At 50.7% G+C, this 16,100-nt stretch overlaps 1 protein-coding gene across 2 annotated transcripts in view; it reads right to left on the bottom strand.

Annotated features, from left to right (window-relative positions):
* The window catches only part of MYT1 (myelin transcription factor 1), a 107,957-nt gene that overhangs the window by 52,091 nt on the left and 39,766 nt on the right, over positions 1–16,100 (bottom strand). The window contains exon 1 of one of the 2 annotated variants that reach the window (XM_029917350.1): positions 12,081–12,380. The exons of the other annotated variant lie outside the window; for it this stretch is intronic. The gene's annotated coding sequence lies outside the window, so the exon portion shown is untranslated. Of the gene's footprint in view, positions 1–12,080; positions 12,381–16,100 lie in introns of those variants that run through there. 2 annotated transcript variants of the gene reach the window in all.

The raw sequence follows: 16,100 nt of genomic DNA, 5'->3' as shown, positions 1-16,100 counted from the left end.
CTAAGACCACTGACTTGTGTACTTCTAATGAGTGAATTGTATGACATGTAAATTATATTTCAATAATGCCATTTTTTTCACAGTTCATGGCACGCACACAGGAGCCCAAGTGTGAGTCTCATGACTCACTGGAGCTCTCACTCACCAGAGCTCACCAGCAGGACCACAACAGCTCTAAGGAGGGGCGAGGCCGGCCCACACCTGTCAGACGGCCTCTGCGGTGTCCTGCTCAGCCCAGGGGAGTGAATCGTGAGGGCGTCAAGGGTGAGCAGGCCCTCTTGAGGACCATCAAGTCACAGCAGAACCTGGGACGTGGGGTGGGTGAGGGCTGCTTCACACATCAGGGGCCATCCACGGAGGATTCAGTGCATCCTGCATAGCTTTAGGAGACCACCAAGTGGATGCTCACAACAAAAAATAATTTTCCAACAATAAGAGCTGCCTTACAAGAGACGGATTATACCTCCCGCTCTGATGTGTAAGCCCCTGGCCCGGAAGCGTATGGCTAGTCAGTGGAGCCACCTCTAGAGATTCTTGCACTAGAGGCAGGGGGTGTGAGGGGAGTGGCTTTGGTTCTCCCAGCCTGAGTTCTGAGAGCCTGTGTCCTGGTCTGGCCTGGACTCCCACCACGCCTTTTCTTGGAGACCGTGGAGGGCAGGGTGATGCGTCGGAGTCCCAACCCCCACAGCAGCTTAGTCAACACTGACAACTAGGAGGCATCGTGAGTCAGGTCAGCGCCAGCACAGCACAGACACACCTAGGCCATCAGGATGTCGGCAGCTCGATCGCTCAGCCAATCTCTCGCCTGCCCCAGCCTGTAACTAAACAAACACAGGGACCCCGGTCCAGCCTGTCCCTGTGCCTGCTGGTCACGCTCCAGCCTCTGCTGCCTGGGCACCTGTGGATAGAGCAGGCCCCTCAGCTTTCCTGGGTCCTCATGCGGAGCGAGACTTCGGCAGTGCGCTTTCCTCCTCCCCTCGACCTCACACCACCTCAAAGCCATAAACTGAATATAGCCACTGAAAAGCTGGGCCCTGGAATTAATTGAGTATAAACAAATCTTGCCATTTAAAGGGAAAAACATTCTTTTCTGTTTTTTATTTCAATCTTCATCCATCCCCTCAGCTCCCAGGCCTCCTTGCCTGCCACTCAGAGATAAAGCAAAGCCCAGAAAGTCAGAGAGAAAAAGGTTAGGATAAAAATGTAGAAATAATTTAAGACCCACACAAAACTGACCACATGTTACTATAGACATTTGGGGGGACCACAGCCCAGAATTCCACCCTCTAGACCGAGAGGATCTCTGAACCCAAAGCCCTGAGGTCCAGATCATGCCTCCTGAGGCAGGAAGGCAAGGCAAGGCCCTCAAAGAGCACAGAGGCCCATGTCACACAGCTTCCAGGGGCTGCAGAAGGTAATACAGCCCCTCTCCAAGTTCAAATTAAGACCTCCCCCCCCCACCCTTCTTCCTAGGACCTTTCCCACATCTATGGGACAGAATCTTGGTGGGTACAGTGCATCTAGAAACCTGTGCTGCATGAACAGGCCCAGGTCTTAGAAGTCTACCTCCTCCACAGAATGGACAGAAGAGCAGGCACTAGGACAGAGCCCAGGACAGGACAGCTGGACAGAGCAGACGTGGCCTGGCCCACCAGTGGCAGGAGCTAGAGACCGATATGGGGGTTATTGGGAAGGCTCCACAGCACTGTGTCTATCCTTCAAAATTTGGAAATAAAATGTAAACCCAACACAAAGAATCCAGTACAAGACCTAGTAGGTAGAGTTGAAGACGTATACTTGAAAAGTAAATAAGGAAATGGGAATAAGGAGGGAAACTAGGTGAGACCTCACACCCGACCCCAGAGGTCCAGAAAAAAGAGAACCAAAAAGATGGGAGAGAAATAATAAAATACAATTTCTCAGAACTAAAGGAAATTATATTTTTAGATTGAAGAACCCACTAAGTCCCCAGCAGTTAATGAACACAACCCTGCTTCAACCATGCTGAGCACAGTAAAACTCTAATCTACCAGGTACCAAGAGGACCCACAAGCTTCCACAGGGGAAAGATCACAGACAAAAGATATCATCAGAATGGCATCAGGTTTCTCAATAGGGAAGCAAGAACTTTAAAACTAAAGTTGAAATCAACCTGTGTACTGTCCGTGCCCGGACAATAAATCAATCAAGGGAAATAGTAGAACAAAAATACTTCCAGAGACATATAGTCCCCAAAGCATGCCGCCCCCTGGACACTAAGTAAGCCAGGGGGAGCGGGGTGGGGTGATTACCTACAAGAAAAACAAAAACTTGTATGAGAAATAAACCTGGTATATATTACTTGGCCCAACAGTGAAAATAAATGGATAAAAAAGATGCTGCTCAATGTAAGAAAGTTGCTCTAAGAGAAGGTAGAATCCAGGCCTGAGGCTATGTATACATTATACTGGGTTTGTCCTGCAGCACAGTCCATGAGCCCACAGTCCTGGGCAGACTGGACCCCTGAGTCCCCCTAGAGTCAGACCCCAAGCAGGAAGAGAAAGCATCCCCTGGAAGGTCTGGCCTGAAGTGGAGTGCAGTGCTATCCCATGAAGTGTGGGTGAGGAGGGAGCTCCGGCACGGTGGGCACCGCCCAGGTGGAGGGAAGGGGTATTCAGCAAAGAAGTATATATATTAAGGATAATGGAAACCAAGTTTCTTGCTTCTGGGGGAAGAAGTTAAACATACAGAGAGGCAGAAACCTAGAATATTCCCTGTGGGGAAATTTGTATCTGAGGTATCAGTGTGAACTTATGCTTTTCGACATATAGAGAAAATAGAGAAATAAATACAGACGCAGGTGCAAGTATGCATGTGTGTAACTCTGTGTGTGTGTGTGTGTGTGTGTGTGTGTGTGCGCGCGCGCGCGCATACACGTCCACTCAGAGGCTGGGAGCACACCAGCACCAGGTCGTCCTCTGGCCAGGAAAGTACAGCAGAAGCCTGGGTGAGAAAGGATGCATTCAAAAAGCATTGGGGAGGCATCAGGACATGAAGCCACTTTGGGTGGCCTCGTTGGTCCACAGGGACAAGCATCAAAATAACAATTATAACCCATTGGATAAAATAAATAATGAGTCAATACAGGGATCAATAAAAACAAATAAATTGGTTGTTTGATGATGAGTGAGGTATTTCCATAGTTTCCAAGCACCTTCCCAAATACTTTTTAATTGCAAAGGGAAGAAGTGTCACTGCAGCAACAAATAGTGGAATGATGTCATCTAACTCGGTGATCAAAATAACAGCATCAGGATGCAGGGAAAAGAGCCTCACACCTGGGTGTTTCCACATAAGCCAAGTCCAGTCATGGGGAACACCCAACAAACCCAAATTCAAGGGCATTCTACAAAAAAGCTGACAAGCATTCTTCCAAAGGGTAAAAGGTCATGATGAAGACTGAATACACAGCACGATTCTCAGCCCAACCCCTGAAACAGCTAGAGGAGTTTGAACACTTGTCTGAGGGCCAGATGCCCATACAGGGTGGCAGTGATTCTGCAGGAGAAGTTCTTCTTTGTTGGAAACACCCCAACAAGTGTTCTGGGTCATGGACAGAGACTGGCAAACATACTCTCAAGTGCCTCAGGAAAAACGGGTTTTGTCTTGCATTTGAAATGTTTCCATGAGCTTGAGCATGTTTCAAAATATATTTTTTTAAATGTGGGGTATGGAGTGTGATTTCAGCAACAGGTGGTCAGTGGACGCCTCTTTAGGAGGGGTTGAAGCCAGAACTTGGAGAGAGGTCCTCAGGTCCCTCCAGCTGCATGTCTCCACCGTTTGGTCTCCAGCACTGCTCCTTGAAGCCGACGATGGCCAAATCGTCCTGGGCCAAGACCGGCTCCAAGTCGGTCATGTCCCAGCCTGCCTGATTTTCCTCTAGAGAGCCCAGGGACATGGGGGCAGGGCAGGCCCTCGGGAGAGTCTGACAACTCTGAAAACCCTAAAGGAAGTGGCACCTGTGCCCTGAACATTTCAGGTAGGGGTTGAAGGGAAGGGCTCTCGAGACCCCTCATCCCCCCCCCCCAGATATTCCTGCAGCCCCCAGAAGCTCCCAGACCTGAGCAGCCTCTCCGCAGCCCCCACTTCTCAGGGGTGAACACACAAGACTCAGGGGCCCTTTCTGCCCCAGGCCCTGCAAGGGCAGGCACTACTGCAATTGGGTCTCTGTCCTGGGTTTGGGGGGTCTTGAGGCAGAGTTGGCATCCCACCCACTAGACCAACTTTTTGGCAGGAAACACAATCAGGGTCAAGGGGAAAATGAGGGCAAGTTTTGCTCTTTTTCTTTCCTTTCCTTTTTTTTAAGCAGGAATTCAGAGCGAAGTAAAATGGAGACTTGCTGAGTGGAGCAAAGCAGACCTGCTTTTGCTGAGTTTAGGTGAAAATGAAGGAAGAGAGAGGTGGGGGCAGGGGAGTTGGCACTTCTATAGCTTTGCACATTTCTCTCATTATTTTGCTTCTAAATCAGCCTCGCTGGTACTTTCTCTATTCTATAAAAGCCAGATCCAAGCCATGTCCCTTAATCTCTCCAACAGCAGCTCACTGCTGAGAAAATAATACAGATGTAGCTTCCAGATTCATACACTTTCTTTTCCATTTATATGCAAATAGTGACCTTTCACCCAAGCTGTCTCAAAGAAATGTTTCCTTAAAAATGCAAATAGCATGTTGCAAGCAGATACTGGGGCTGAGTCTTTCCTATATTATTATTATTATTTCTTTTAACCTTACCATGCTGTAAAAACAACAGCTAAACTGCTTGGCATAATAATGACTTTCCAAATGAAATCACAGGACAGCTCTCCAGGCAGCCTGTCAGTGAGCCTGCCAGCAGGGGAGGGAGGGTCTCAGGATTGAGGGGAGGGTGCTCAGCCCCAGGGCGCCCTAGTGTCCCCTGAAGAGGCACAACAGTGGTGACCTGCTTCTATCTCAGAGTCGCCTGGGCCAGGCCTCCAACACCCAAGCAGATGCCAGGAATGACGGCAGCAGGAGCAGACCACTTAGCACAACTGCGTGCTCCATGCAGATCCACACAGGATCTCATCAAGAACCACCCCACCCCAAGTGGGGTTCAACGGTGACCCCAATCCTCACCTCCAATCCAGTTGGTGAGTCAGCCAACAAACTCACATGCGCTCCGTCCCCAGATAAGGTGCCAGATGGCTTCCAAAAGCCCTTGCATTCCCATCTCCCAGACCCCCCAGGCCAACAGGAAAAACAGAGAACAGGAGGTTAGGAGAAGCAAGGAAGGAGTCCAAGGGAAATGGATGCAGCTAGTGTGTCTGTGAAGGTGTTGGGGTGGGAAGCTCTGTCCCACTCCTCCTGACCCACTCCACTGACCAAGCCAGGCTGCAGGCCAGAAGAGGAGCTGGGGAAGGAGTCCACTCTATCACCTACACCCACTCACAGCTCCCAGGCCACTCAAGTACCCCCCACAGGACCCAACCACCCATTGCTGTGTCTGTGCCTGCTGCTCTCCAAGGCCCAGAGCTTGGGACATGCCAGATGCTCAGCAAAGGAGGGTGTGGAAGGCTAGGCTGACCCCTGGGCATGCCTCACTGAGCTGAAATCAGAGACACCTTTCAGACCTGGTACAGCTAGAGTGCCCTGCCTTAATCCTAGGGTGCACAAGGGAAAAGAAAGCCTGTGAGAAGGGAACAGGACATCTCTGGCCTCATCCAAAAGGTTGAGAACAAAGAGAGCTAGTTTCTGGGCACCCTCCTTGTAGGTCTCCGAGGCCTTCAGAGCACACACTGGCCTCTCAGAGTCAGGAGGGGCCTTCTCTGGAATTCTGCTCCTGTGCCTCTCTTTCCTGAGTCCCAGAAACTCCATTCTTTAGTCAGAACGGCCCAGCCCTGGGAGAGGAGAAATGGCCACTTGCATCTTCGTTGAAACCACACTTTATTCAGGGTTTGAAGGTGACCCGACTGGACTGGGCTCTCTCTTGTACAAACAGTAAAACTAAGCTGCTTGAAGCTTCCTTTACGGTCTATCTGCACCCTTGCTCATGTCCAGCTCAGTAAAAAGGCTCTCAGGCCGCTGACCTGAAAACACAGGCAGGAAAGGAGCAGGAAGAGCACACTCCCACCAGGCACGGCAGCTCTGGGGCCTCCAAGCCCTGGGGGTGGGAGAGACGGTTCTGACAACTGTGCCCTTTTCCTTCTCCCACCCCATCCCTCTGACTGCAGGAAATGGAAGCGTTCCTGTTTAGGGGGAGAAGGGTGAACCCCCAGGAGGCTGACATGAGGCAGCTCTTTCCTGGTGAGTTTAATTGTAGCCTCAACTCCAGGGCCCTGAGTCACCCCCAATTTTCAGCCAAGGGAGAGGGAACCCACCTGTCATCCTCCTAGCACTGCCCAGCAACAGCCCACCTTTTTGCGCTTTAGACTTAGAAATATTGGGGGGTTGTACATGCTAATTTTCCAGTCTGGATGCTCAGTGCTCAGCGCTCAGAGAACCTGCACTCTGCAGAATTTGGAGAAAACAACTAAAATACTTCACACAGACAATAGGCGACTGGCCTAGAAGTGACTCTGGGCAGGAAGGGGGCCCTCAGTGGGATGGTACAGAGCAGGACAGGGTTGGGAGAACTACCCACTCTGTGCTAACACACGTGCTTATGAGAGTGCTCTGTGGGAACACATCCTGCATCACAAGAATGGACTCTAACTCATCACTAGAGTCCTTTTGGGTCCTCTGGATGCCAGAGATGCAGCCTGCAAGCTGAGCATGAGAGCCCGGATGCTGGGGCGTGAAGGGAACTCCACAGCCAGCGGCAGGTTCTGAACTTAGAAGCTGAACGTGTGTTTGGCAGCCAGGCAAGCAAAGGCAGGGCCCAACAGCCAACAGCAGGTCCCTCATGACCTGCTCCAGCCTTAAAAAGCTTCGCCAGACGCAGTTCCAATAACAAATCTACCTTTCTTCTCCCTGCGAGCTGACGCACTGAAGACTCAGACCCCTGACTTCAATACGTCAGGGCCTCTGTGGGCTTTTCTGACTGCCTCAGTGGCCTAGAATTCTAGGAAACAGCAGAACCACTGGATGAGAGGCCTTAGGCCCTTCACAGATGGTGGAAACTGCTGGTTCGTGTGTGTTGTGGGGAGGAGAATCCTCCCAGCTAATCTGCTTTGGTGGAAAACGAGGCCTCAAGAAGCACCCACTGCTGGGATCGGGGCCCCGGCCTTTGTGAAAATAAAACAAATTACACAAAAATCTAAACCATCTCACCAAAACAAAGTCAGACCATTAAAAAGCACTAACAAGAGGCACTCTCTAGTTTGGATGCCAAAGTCTGACTTTGCACAGTTCCACGTGCAAAACAGTGATTAACAGACCAATTAATCGTTCAGTTAGCAGTCCCATGACTGAGCGAGCTGCTTTGAACCACCACATCTAGGGGACACTAGGACAGTCACTGTCCCCAGGAAAACCCGGGCTGAGAAGACTCCTGTCCCTAAGCTCCTTATTTACATCCCAGGAGAAGCTCTGACTCTGTGAAAGTCTCTCAGAAAACAGGCTGTGCTTCCAGTCAGGAACCACTTGGGTACACACAGGTTGTCCTGTGGAGACTGAAGGGCTTCAAAATCAGCCCTTGGGGGCCGTCAGAACTATAGGTCTGGTGCATTGCGACCCAGGGCATCACTCCCAAGGCATTCGCTGCTGTCACTTTGAGGTCTGGGAGCCCCACAGTCCCTCTAGGACCTTCTAAAACAGGCACCAGAGGCCTGATGGGGCTCTAAGGTCCTGCCTAGTAGAAAGAACCTGAGACCCTCTCCCTCCCAGGCAGAGACAGAGCAGCCCTGGGGCTCCGAGGACCCTCTCCTTTGTGTCACTCCTCTAACATATAGTTTTTAGGCAACAAAATGGGGAAAAGGGAGAGGACCCAGATGGCTTCAGCCGGCACCCTTGGACTGATGTCGAGCACGATCAAGGTGTGAAGCCAGGCGTGAGGGTGAGGCGAGAGCCCGGCAGGCTAATCTGTCAGCAACTCAGGCCATATGGTGCATCCACTTTTCCTCACAACTTGCAGCTCACACACGCACATTTGCACCTAGCCCACCACCCTGAGCGATGCAGGAAGACCGTGCCAGCCAGTCCTTCAAGGGCCTGTCACACACACCCTCAGAGCAGGCCACAACGCCCTGGTGCAACAACTCCAAGCAGTCCCAGGGCAAACCTGCCCCTGCCAGTCCCCAGGGCTGGCCAGAAGGTGGCCACAGGGCCCTGGACACTTGTCACTGCTTGACGACCTCTCCAACCACTGGACTAATCCTCACAGAGGCAGGTGTATTCACAGCCTGGCTGGGACACACTGGAACTGTCCTCTGAGTTACTTCCATTTCATTTGATTGAAATAACATTGCATTTTCTAAGTACAAATGGTAAAATGCAGGAGGGACGAGACAACGGGTAAAGACCCTGTTCTCATCAGAAAAGCGCCTTTGCTCCGAACTGCATGAGCCAAGCAAGGAGAAACGTGTGAAACTAACACAGGCTCAGCTTTGGAAATGCTGAAGATAAAGAGGACACCAGTTGTAAGTGTTTAGTAACCTATCGTCTGTGAAGCAAGCTGGATGGAAGTCCGAGAGCAAAAGCATTTTAAGTCAGGTGAAAAACCTCTATTTCATTTTGTTTTGAGGGTTTTCTTTAGGCAATATTTGGGGAAATTCAGCTGTTCATAAAAGATGGAAAATAAGTGGAGAACCTTAGGACATAGCACTCCATCCAGCAAGCACTCTAGGCTGGGCAGCAGGCCACCTCTGGAGAGGCGCTTCTAAGAGAGAACAGGCTCTGGGGTCTTCAGAGAGCACAGAGCCATCCTGGGGGCCCAGGGTCTTTGGGGAGCACAGAGCCATCCTGGGGGGGGGGCAGGGAGCACAGAGCCATCCTGGAGGGGAGGCAGGGAGCACAGAGCCATCCTGGGGGCAGCACCCATGGCAGCTGTTCTCACTCCCTCTGGGAAACAGCATTTTCTGGGCTGACTACTCTAAATGTTGCTTGCTCCCGAAGACCATTTTTGTGTAAACTCATACCACAAAATTCCCGTCAAAACTACATCTGCAGATAAATAAATTCCGGCTTATTCCTGAGTGAGCTCACAAGGAAAGAGCACAGGGGAGGGTCCAGAAGCTGAGGGGAGTAGAGGGAGGGCAGCCCCAGACAGGCCCCCCTCTGGGCTCTCCTGCCCAGCACTCTGCAAGATAAAAGCCAACAAAAAGGAGATCTGGACCAGGTCTTCCAGGGCCAGGACAGGCCAGGACCGGCACAGAGTTTAGCTTTCCAACATGCCTGAGTAACGTGCAAGTCTGACTGGCCGCCCAGTGCCCTGCCTGCCCCAGGATCAGGTGACTACTGGCTGTCCCCTCCCACCCAACAGACACACCTCAGCCCTGCCAGCCAGGCCAGCTTCCTGCCTCCCAGTCTGCTCCAGGACCAGTGCTGACCAAGGTGTTCTGGTCACTTCTGGCCCCACCCTCCCCAGCCCAGGCAGGGGTTGAGCAGCCCCATGACTTGTACACTGTTCACCCAAGAGACATGTCTCTTGCATGCAGTCCATCGGGGAGGAGCTTGGCCCCACGGGCCTTCCCATGCCATCAGGGCAGCTGTGGGAGCCCCAGGGGTACTTTTCTGATACATTTTCAGTCTGCACGAAACTTGTCGTGCTGTCTCTGCCCAGTGCTGGTCCACACAAACTTTTGCCCAGAGGTGGGAGCCCCTAGGACAGCGGTCGGCCCAGCTCTGAGCCGAACACACTCCCAGCTCCCCCAACCAAAGTTAACACAGACCCTCCCTGCCCCATCCCACATGCTCACACAGAGCCCCCATGTCCTCACAGACACACTTGGTGACCTCAGGCCAGAAGAGGACAATAGGGCCCAGAGAGGAGAGGCCTGGGCTCCTGGCAGCACCAGAGAGAGTGCCCCCCACAGCCAGGGCCAGGGGATAGGTCAACTACCTGGGAAGCATCTAAGTGCCCAGTGAGTGCTCCCGTGGCACCACTCTCTGCCGGCCTCTCCCTGATGCTTCTGCGCACTGATGGGGCTTTCCAGTAAAAGCTGCTGAGACCCCCTGCCCCAGCTCCAAGACAGAGCAACTTTGCAGCGCCAAAGGCTCTGCCCACGGATTCTCCCCCTCTGGCACCAGGAGCACTCAGGGCAGTGGGTGACAGCTGCCTTTACCAGAATCTTCCAAGAGCCCCCAGAGCATTGGCTCTGAATGTTTGGGGCTGCCTCCAGATCTATACACAATGCCGGAGGGTCACACAGGCCCCCTGGGTTACAGTTTACACAGAAGCAGGTCCCCTGCCCTGCTGAGCTCCCAGGCCCACATCCGGGCCCTGTGGTCCAAGGAAGTTAGAGCCCAGGTGGTTCCAGGATGGAAAGGCCTCCACGGCAAACTCTCACACACGTCAAACTCTCCACAGCCCCTGCTCAGGCCCCTGGATCCTTAAACATCCTGTGAAATCAGATGGTACCCAGGTGCAGGGGGTAGAAAGGGAACTTACAGGGGCCTCCAGCCTCCAGCTCCAGGGCATGAAATGGGTCATGAAGCCGCCACCTCCTCTTTGCAAACAAACTGCTCTCTAAACCCTGACCAGCCTCCTCTACACAGTGAACAACTCCGTAGAGACAGACAGAGTCCTGCCCTGTTGGTGATACCCTCCTTGCTGGCACCACAAAACTCCAATCTCTGCTCTCCTACTCTTTTGTTTACCATTAATTAACAGGGCCATATGGAAGGAGGTGATAATCACAGCCAAGGACCAATGGGAAGGAAGCCTTGGTGGTGAGGATCCTGGGCCTCTCCCCAGCGCCCGCCCAGCCTCAGGCAAGGACATCCCACACACACACACACACACACACACACACACACACACACACACACCAGGCTGAAGTGAGGGCAGGGCAGGCTCTGCCATCATCTCAAGGGTCAGGGTTCGAGTATAGCCCCTCACCAAGACTGAGGCTCACCTCCTCGAGTTTTGTCCCACCGCTGTTCCTGCCTTTTGTTCACTCAGCCACCAGCCTCAGAGATGCCTTCAGGCCCACTACCAGACACACCTCTCAGATATTTTGTTTCAGGAATTACATGCCCAACTTGACCCGTCAATGATGTCCACTGATGCGAATGTGGCACTGAGACCAGAAAAGCCCTCTGTGACTCAGAAACAGTAAGTAGGACCCTCATGGTGAGGACCCACTAGCACAACACTAGAGCCACCATGGGCTTGTTTATTTCCTGATTCACAAAGAAGGAAGGGAATCCAATGGACAAAACAAAGTCCCTAGCTCCAGAACATATCATCCCACAGGCAATGGCATTATGTCGTTCAAAGCTCACACCATCTTCCTGGCCAACCCTGACTTTCAATTTTAAATATAGAAATCCAGTTACACTAATATTATAAACAACCACTCTCATGACCCCCATCACAGCAGGAAAAGGAGCTGAAAAGAACAGCCAATATTTAGTTCTGTGCCCCTATCCCACAGACACATGCACCCTAGACGCTGCTCCTTAAGTTTAGAAATACGTGACACGCAAAGACAAAATGCTCACATGACCATCTCTCCTCGGTGTCTTGGGTGGGGGGCTCACATGAAGTACCAACTCTGAGATCCCCACTCCAGAGAGGTCTTCTGTTTAACGAGGCAGCATTTCCCCCCACCACATTGCTGCTGCGTTCCTCTTCCAGAAATGCACATAAAGTTTCTTGTCTTAGTATACGATACCCCCAATGTCTTTTCTGTCAGATGCACTACGTGTCCACTAGACTCTCAGAGAGGCCGAGCGCGTGAACAAGCCAGGGAGGGACAGAAAAAGAGGAGGAAAACAGCCACGGGCAGACCCGGTAGGAGAAGAAAGCCTCAGTCCAACAGAGCAGCTTTAAAAAGCCATCCCCAGACCTGCTTTCCCTGCAAAGAAAGCCTTCATCTTAGAAATTAACTGCTCGCGCGCCCTCTCCCTGTCTCGGTCCAAGGGGAAAAGCCAAGCGCTTGGATATCTGCCTTTGTCAGCGAAAGAGCATAACATGGACTTACCTTTCCCCACAGCTATTGTCTGTCCTCCTTCAAAATGACATCACGGAAAGCAATCATGAAATTTACATGGGGGGTGCAGGGTGGACGGGGGAGGAGAGGGGAGGCAGCTGCCTCCCTTACAGCGGTCACATGTGGGGAAGCCTGTGTGCGGGTTTCAATTAAATATCTTCTCCCCTTAGTGTGCGACTCCTAAGCCAGCTAAAGGCAACGTCTCATTTACTTAATGACCGCTCTCATTAGCAGCGGTGGCACGGGCTGGCGGAGAGGCTTCTTTGTAAATACGCTACCCATGAACCCTTGGGGCTCCAATATATCTGTTTACTCTCCGAGGTGAAATAAATTTACAGTATAGCATCAGAAAGATGGGTCTGCTGACTTGGGAAGTGAGAGGTGCCCAGGCCAGCAGAGCCCCAGTCTCCTGCTCCAAGCATCAGCCAACAGAAGGTGCCTGTGTTTGCCCACACTGAATCATAATTAATATGCAGCATGATTGGGTTTTTTTTATGCAAAACACACAAAAGGGCAGAGAGCGTCACAACCGCCATACTCACCCCCCTGTGCTGTCTCCAGCAGTGGTTCAGTCCAATAATTCCTAATAGCAGCAACCGGAATGACAGATGCCCTGGGTTAGCATGGCTGCAGCGAAAGTACTTTACAATATTTATTGGTGGTTAGGAATATGACCTACCATCATAAAGAATGGACTGCAGAATTTATTACTCAGATGAACTGGGGGGGTTACATAGCGGTTCATCTGCATGATCAAGTATGAGTGACTTACAAGGATATGTATATTTTTTTTTAAGTTTGTAAAAGGTACCTATGACCACAGACCCAAAAATAAAGGCATACACACAAAGAATAGATCAGGAAAAGACACTTTTCTTTTATCACACATTCCCTTTTTGGTTTACGTTTTAAAATAATAAAATCCTCTCAATGAGACCTTGGGCACAAGTACTCTACACCCTAAGTCACTAAGTTTATCCCAACCAGAGGGAAACATACGGCTCAAGTTCTCTGCTCTGTCTTTTTGAGTCTTTTTCAACTGCCTGAAAGGAGCTACCCAATGAAAATCCAGAGGAGGAAAAGGCATCACAAACATAATGGAACTGCCCACCTACTCCTCAAATAACCAAACTGTTTTCCACTTTCAGGGATAAATGCAGGACTACCTCAGGAAGAGTACCCAGGAGCCAGAGTATTCTTGTTTACTATCCAAACTTCCTTTTCCTCCTGATAAATCAGGCAAACAAATGTCCATTATCAGTTTGTTAGAAACTGTACAGTGAGACAGGGCACATGCTGGGTTTTAGATGCCTGTGGAAAGCGGCTGTCTCAGACCAGTGCAAAAGCAGACCAGCCCTTGGCTCTGAAGTTCAGGGCAGAGATTTCAACGCAATAAATATCATTTCCTGGTTCGTTATGCAGGAACACAACCCCTCCCAACTTAATCAGCATTAAACAGCTTAGGCTACCAAAAGCATGAGTTAGGGCTGAAACATTTAGCTTCCTCTGAGAAAGCATGTTCTAAAAATCAACTAAAACTCTTCCGCAAGCAATTATTTTTAACATGCAGTGTTGCAACATCACATGTAAACCAATGAGCTTCATCCTAAAAGCAAGTACATTCAATTCTTATATACACACACATTATTCTCAACAAACAAAATGCATAATGTACCCAGGACAATCTTTTAAATTGAGTAAAAGGAAATAAACGCAAGCGTTCACTGGTCAAACTGAGGATGAAATATTAATTAGCCAAATGAGAACAGTTTGAGACTCCTACAATGACTGCCTACCATTGTTTTTATTCTTTTGTGAACTCATATCCATTAGCATAGAAGGACACACTCAGTTGAGAGCTCTCCTGAAAAGCCATTTTCTGTCTCCTCTGGACACGCTGTGAGCGCTGGGGTATTTTACATCCCAAACCTTTGGCATTCAGAAATTCTATTAAACTCTTATCGGCAGGCTGCAGGCTCAGGCAGCCCTGCACGCCATTGTTCCGCGAGGAAGATAGAATCAAAGGGAGGGCTGGTGCTGAATCAGCCGTATTCCCCAACAATACCCAGTGTTTCATGAAAGTATTTAATTCAGATATGCGACAGTCAAACTTAGAGAACAACAACAAAACCGAATCAACAACAGGGAGAGATCAGTATGTGCAACAAAAAGCCCTGGTGCAGCATAATTCTTTTTTTCAGGTAACATAAATTGTGTCTGAGCAAACCTCTGCCTTTCAGCATTTCACACCTCCCCCACTGAACGACCACTGCTTCCTGAGGTGTGTGTCTCCGGTGGTCGGGAATGGACCCTTCGGACTCCACCTAAGGCTGCTGCTTGGGTGAGCATTTCTGAATGTGCATGGAAATTTCAAATCGGTGCCTGTTCCAAGAACCTGGAGAGAAGCCCCGGGAGCTCCCACTGGGAGGTTACAGTTGAATGAGCCGTTTCAGAAGATGGGTTTTGATGAGTAAAGGTTCAAAATCTTTAGCCGACTCCATCTAGAGAACAAAGAGGGGGTTTAGGCAAGGAGCAGGGAAAGGACTGTGCCTGTAACTTGCTAAGGTTTGGTTTCTTTCTTCAGCCTGAGCGGTGGGTGCGGACGCGCCTGCGGTGTGATCAGCACTTTGGACAGCGCTCCCCGCCCCTGGAGCCAAGCCCTTTGTTCTCAGCACACTGAAGTCTTGTCGGGGCTCGGGGCTGGGAGAAGCAACTCTAACCTACGTCCCCCAGCCCTGCTTGCAAGGGACAACGGCAAGGTATAACCAAAAACTTTCTCAAGCAGGGTGGAAAACTGTCAGGATTTTTTTTAATCAGAGCATATTTTCTTTTTCATAACTAAGAATGGAGTATATTGTTCCTTTAGGCTTTATTTCGTAAAAATCTGTCAGCAAGTTGCATTTGACTTTTAAGTTTGAGGGATCCACAAGGTCGAACTGGAGGGTCCGCCTAGCTCCACACAGGGAGAAAAGGAGGAGATTTGCAAAATCAAACTTGTGGCTGCTTGTTACGGAACTGCTTTGTGAGAGGTGGGAGAAGCAGGCTCAATGATTGCTTTGCTGGTAAGATCATTTCAAATAAAATGTAATTACTTGTGCAAATCTGCACACAGACATTCCAAGTGTCAGTTCATTTGCTTCATAAAAACTCTTTCAAGTAATTTTGGTCTAAACTTTCTGCATCTGTAATTGGCACCTTCTCCGGTGACCAGCTGGGGGTGAGAGTTTTCTTGTTTCCTTCTGAAAGCTTCCCTGCAGATGGGCGCCCGCCTTAAAGCTGCAGACGACAATTAGGGCCGTTGTGTGTGGAGCCGAGATGGTCAGCATTAATATTGTATAGGAACAGCTGAGGGCGAGGGGGCCGCTGCCCCAGGCAGGCTCTGGCAGATGGAGCAAACAAAACCGAGAGCCTCTCTTACCAACACTCTGGGCTGACTCTGTGTGCCTGTCTCACACTTGCTGGGTTGTGAGCCTTTCTCACACACACACACACACACACACACACACACACACACACACACACAGATGCTCTGGCCCATATTGTGAGATGGTTTTATGCTGGGACATCAAACACACAAACCCTTTGACACTGTGTGAACACACATACTCAGAAGACATACACATTTGGGAGGATATTGTGGAGCTCACACACTAATTCCTGTTCTAACACTGTGTTTATGTTTCACACACACAGGGCAACTCTGCACATGCTAGGAACACAAACAGCAGAAATGCTCACATTCAGAATGCTAACTACAGTTAGTTTCAGGTGCATATTGGTCACCACACACACACGCACGCACGCACACACACACACACACACACACACGCCTTCTTTCCACCCCACCTCTCCCAGTCTCATGGTCCTTGCACCAACACATATACACCCCCCCCCCCCCCCCCCCCCCCCCCCCCCCCCCCCCCCCCCCCCCCCCCCCCCCCCCCCCCCCCCCCCCCCCCCCCCCCCCCCCCCCCCCCCCCCCCCCCCCCCCCCCCCCCCCCCCCCCCCCCC

This window comes from Suricata suricatta, chromosome 12 (assembly GCF_006229205.1).
Source record: "Suricata suricatta isolate VVHF042 chromosome 12, meerkat_22Aug2017_6uvM2_HiC, whole genome shotgun sequence".
Taxonomy (NCBI): Eukaryota; Metazoa; Chordata; class Mammalia; order Carnivora; family Herpestidae; genus Suricata; species Suricata suricatta.
Note: the sequence above shows the minus strand (reverse complement) of the source record. Positions and strands in the feature narration are given on the sequence as shown.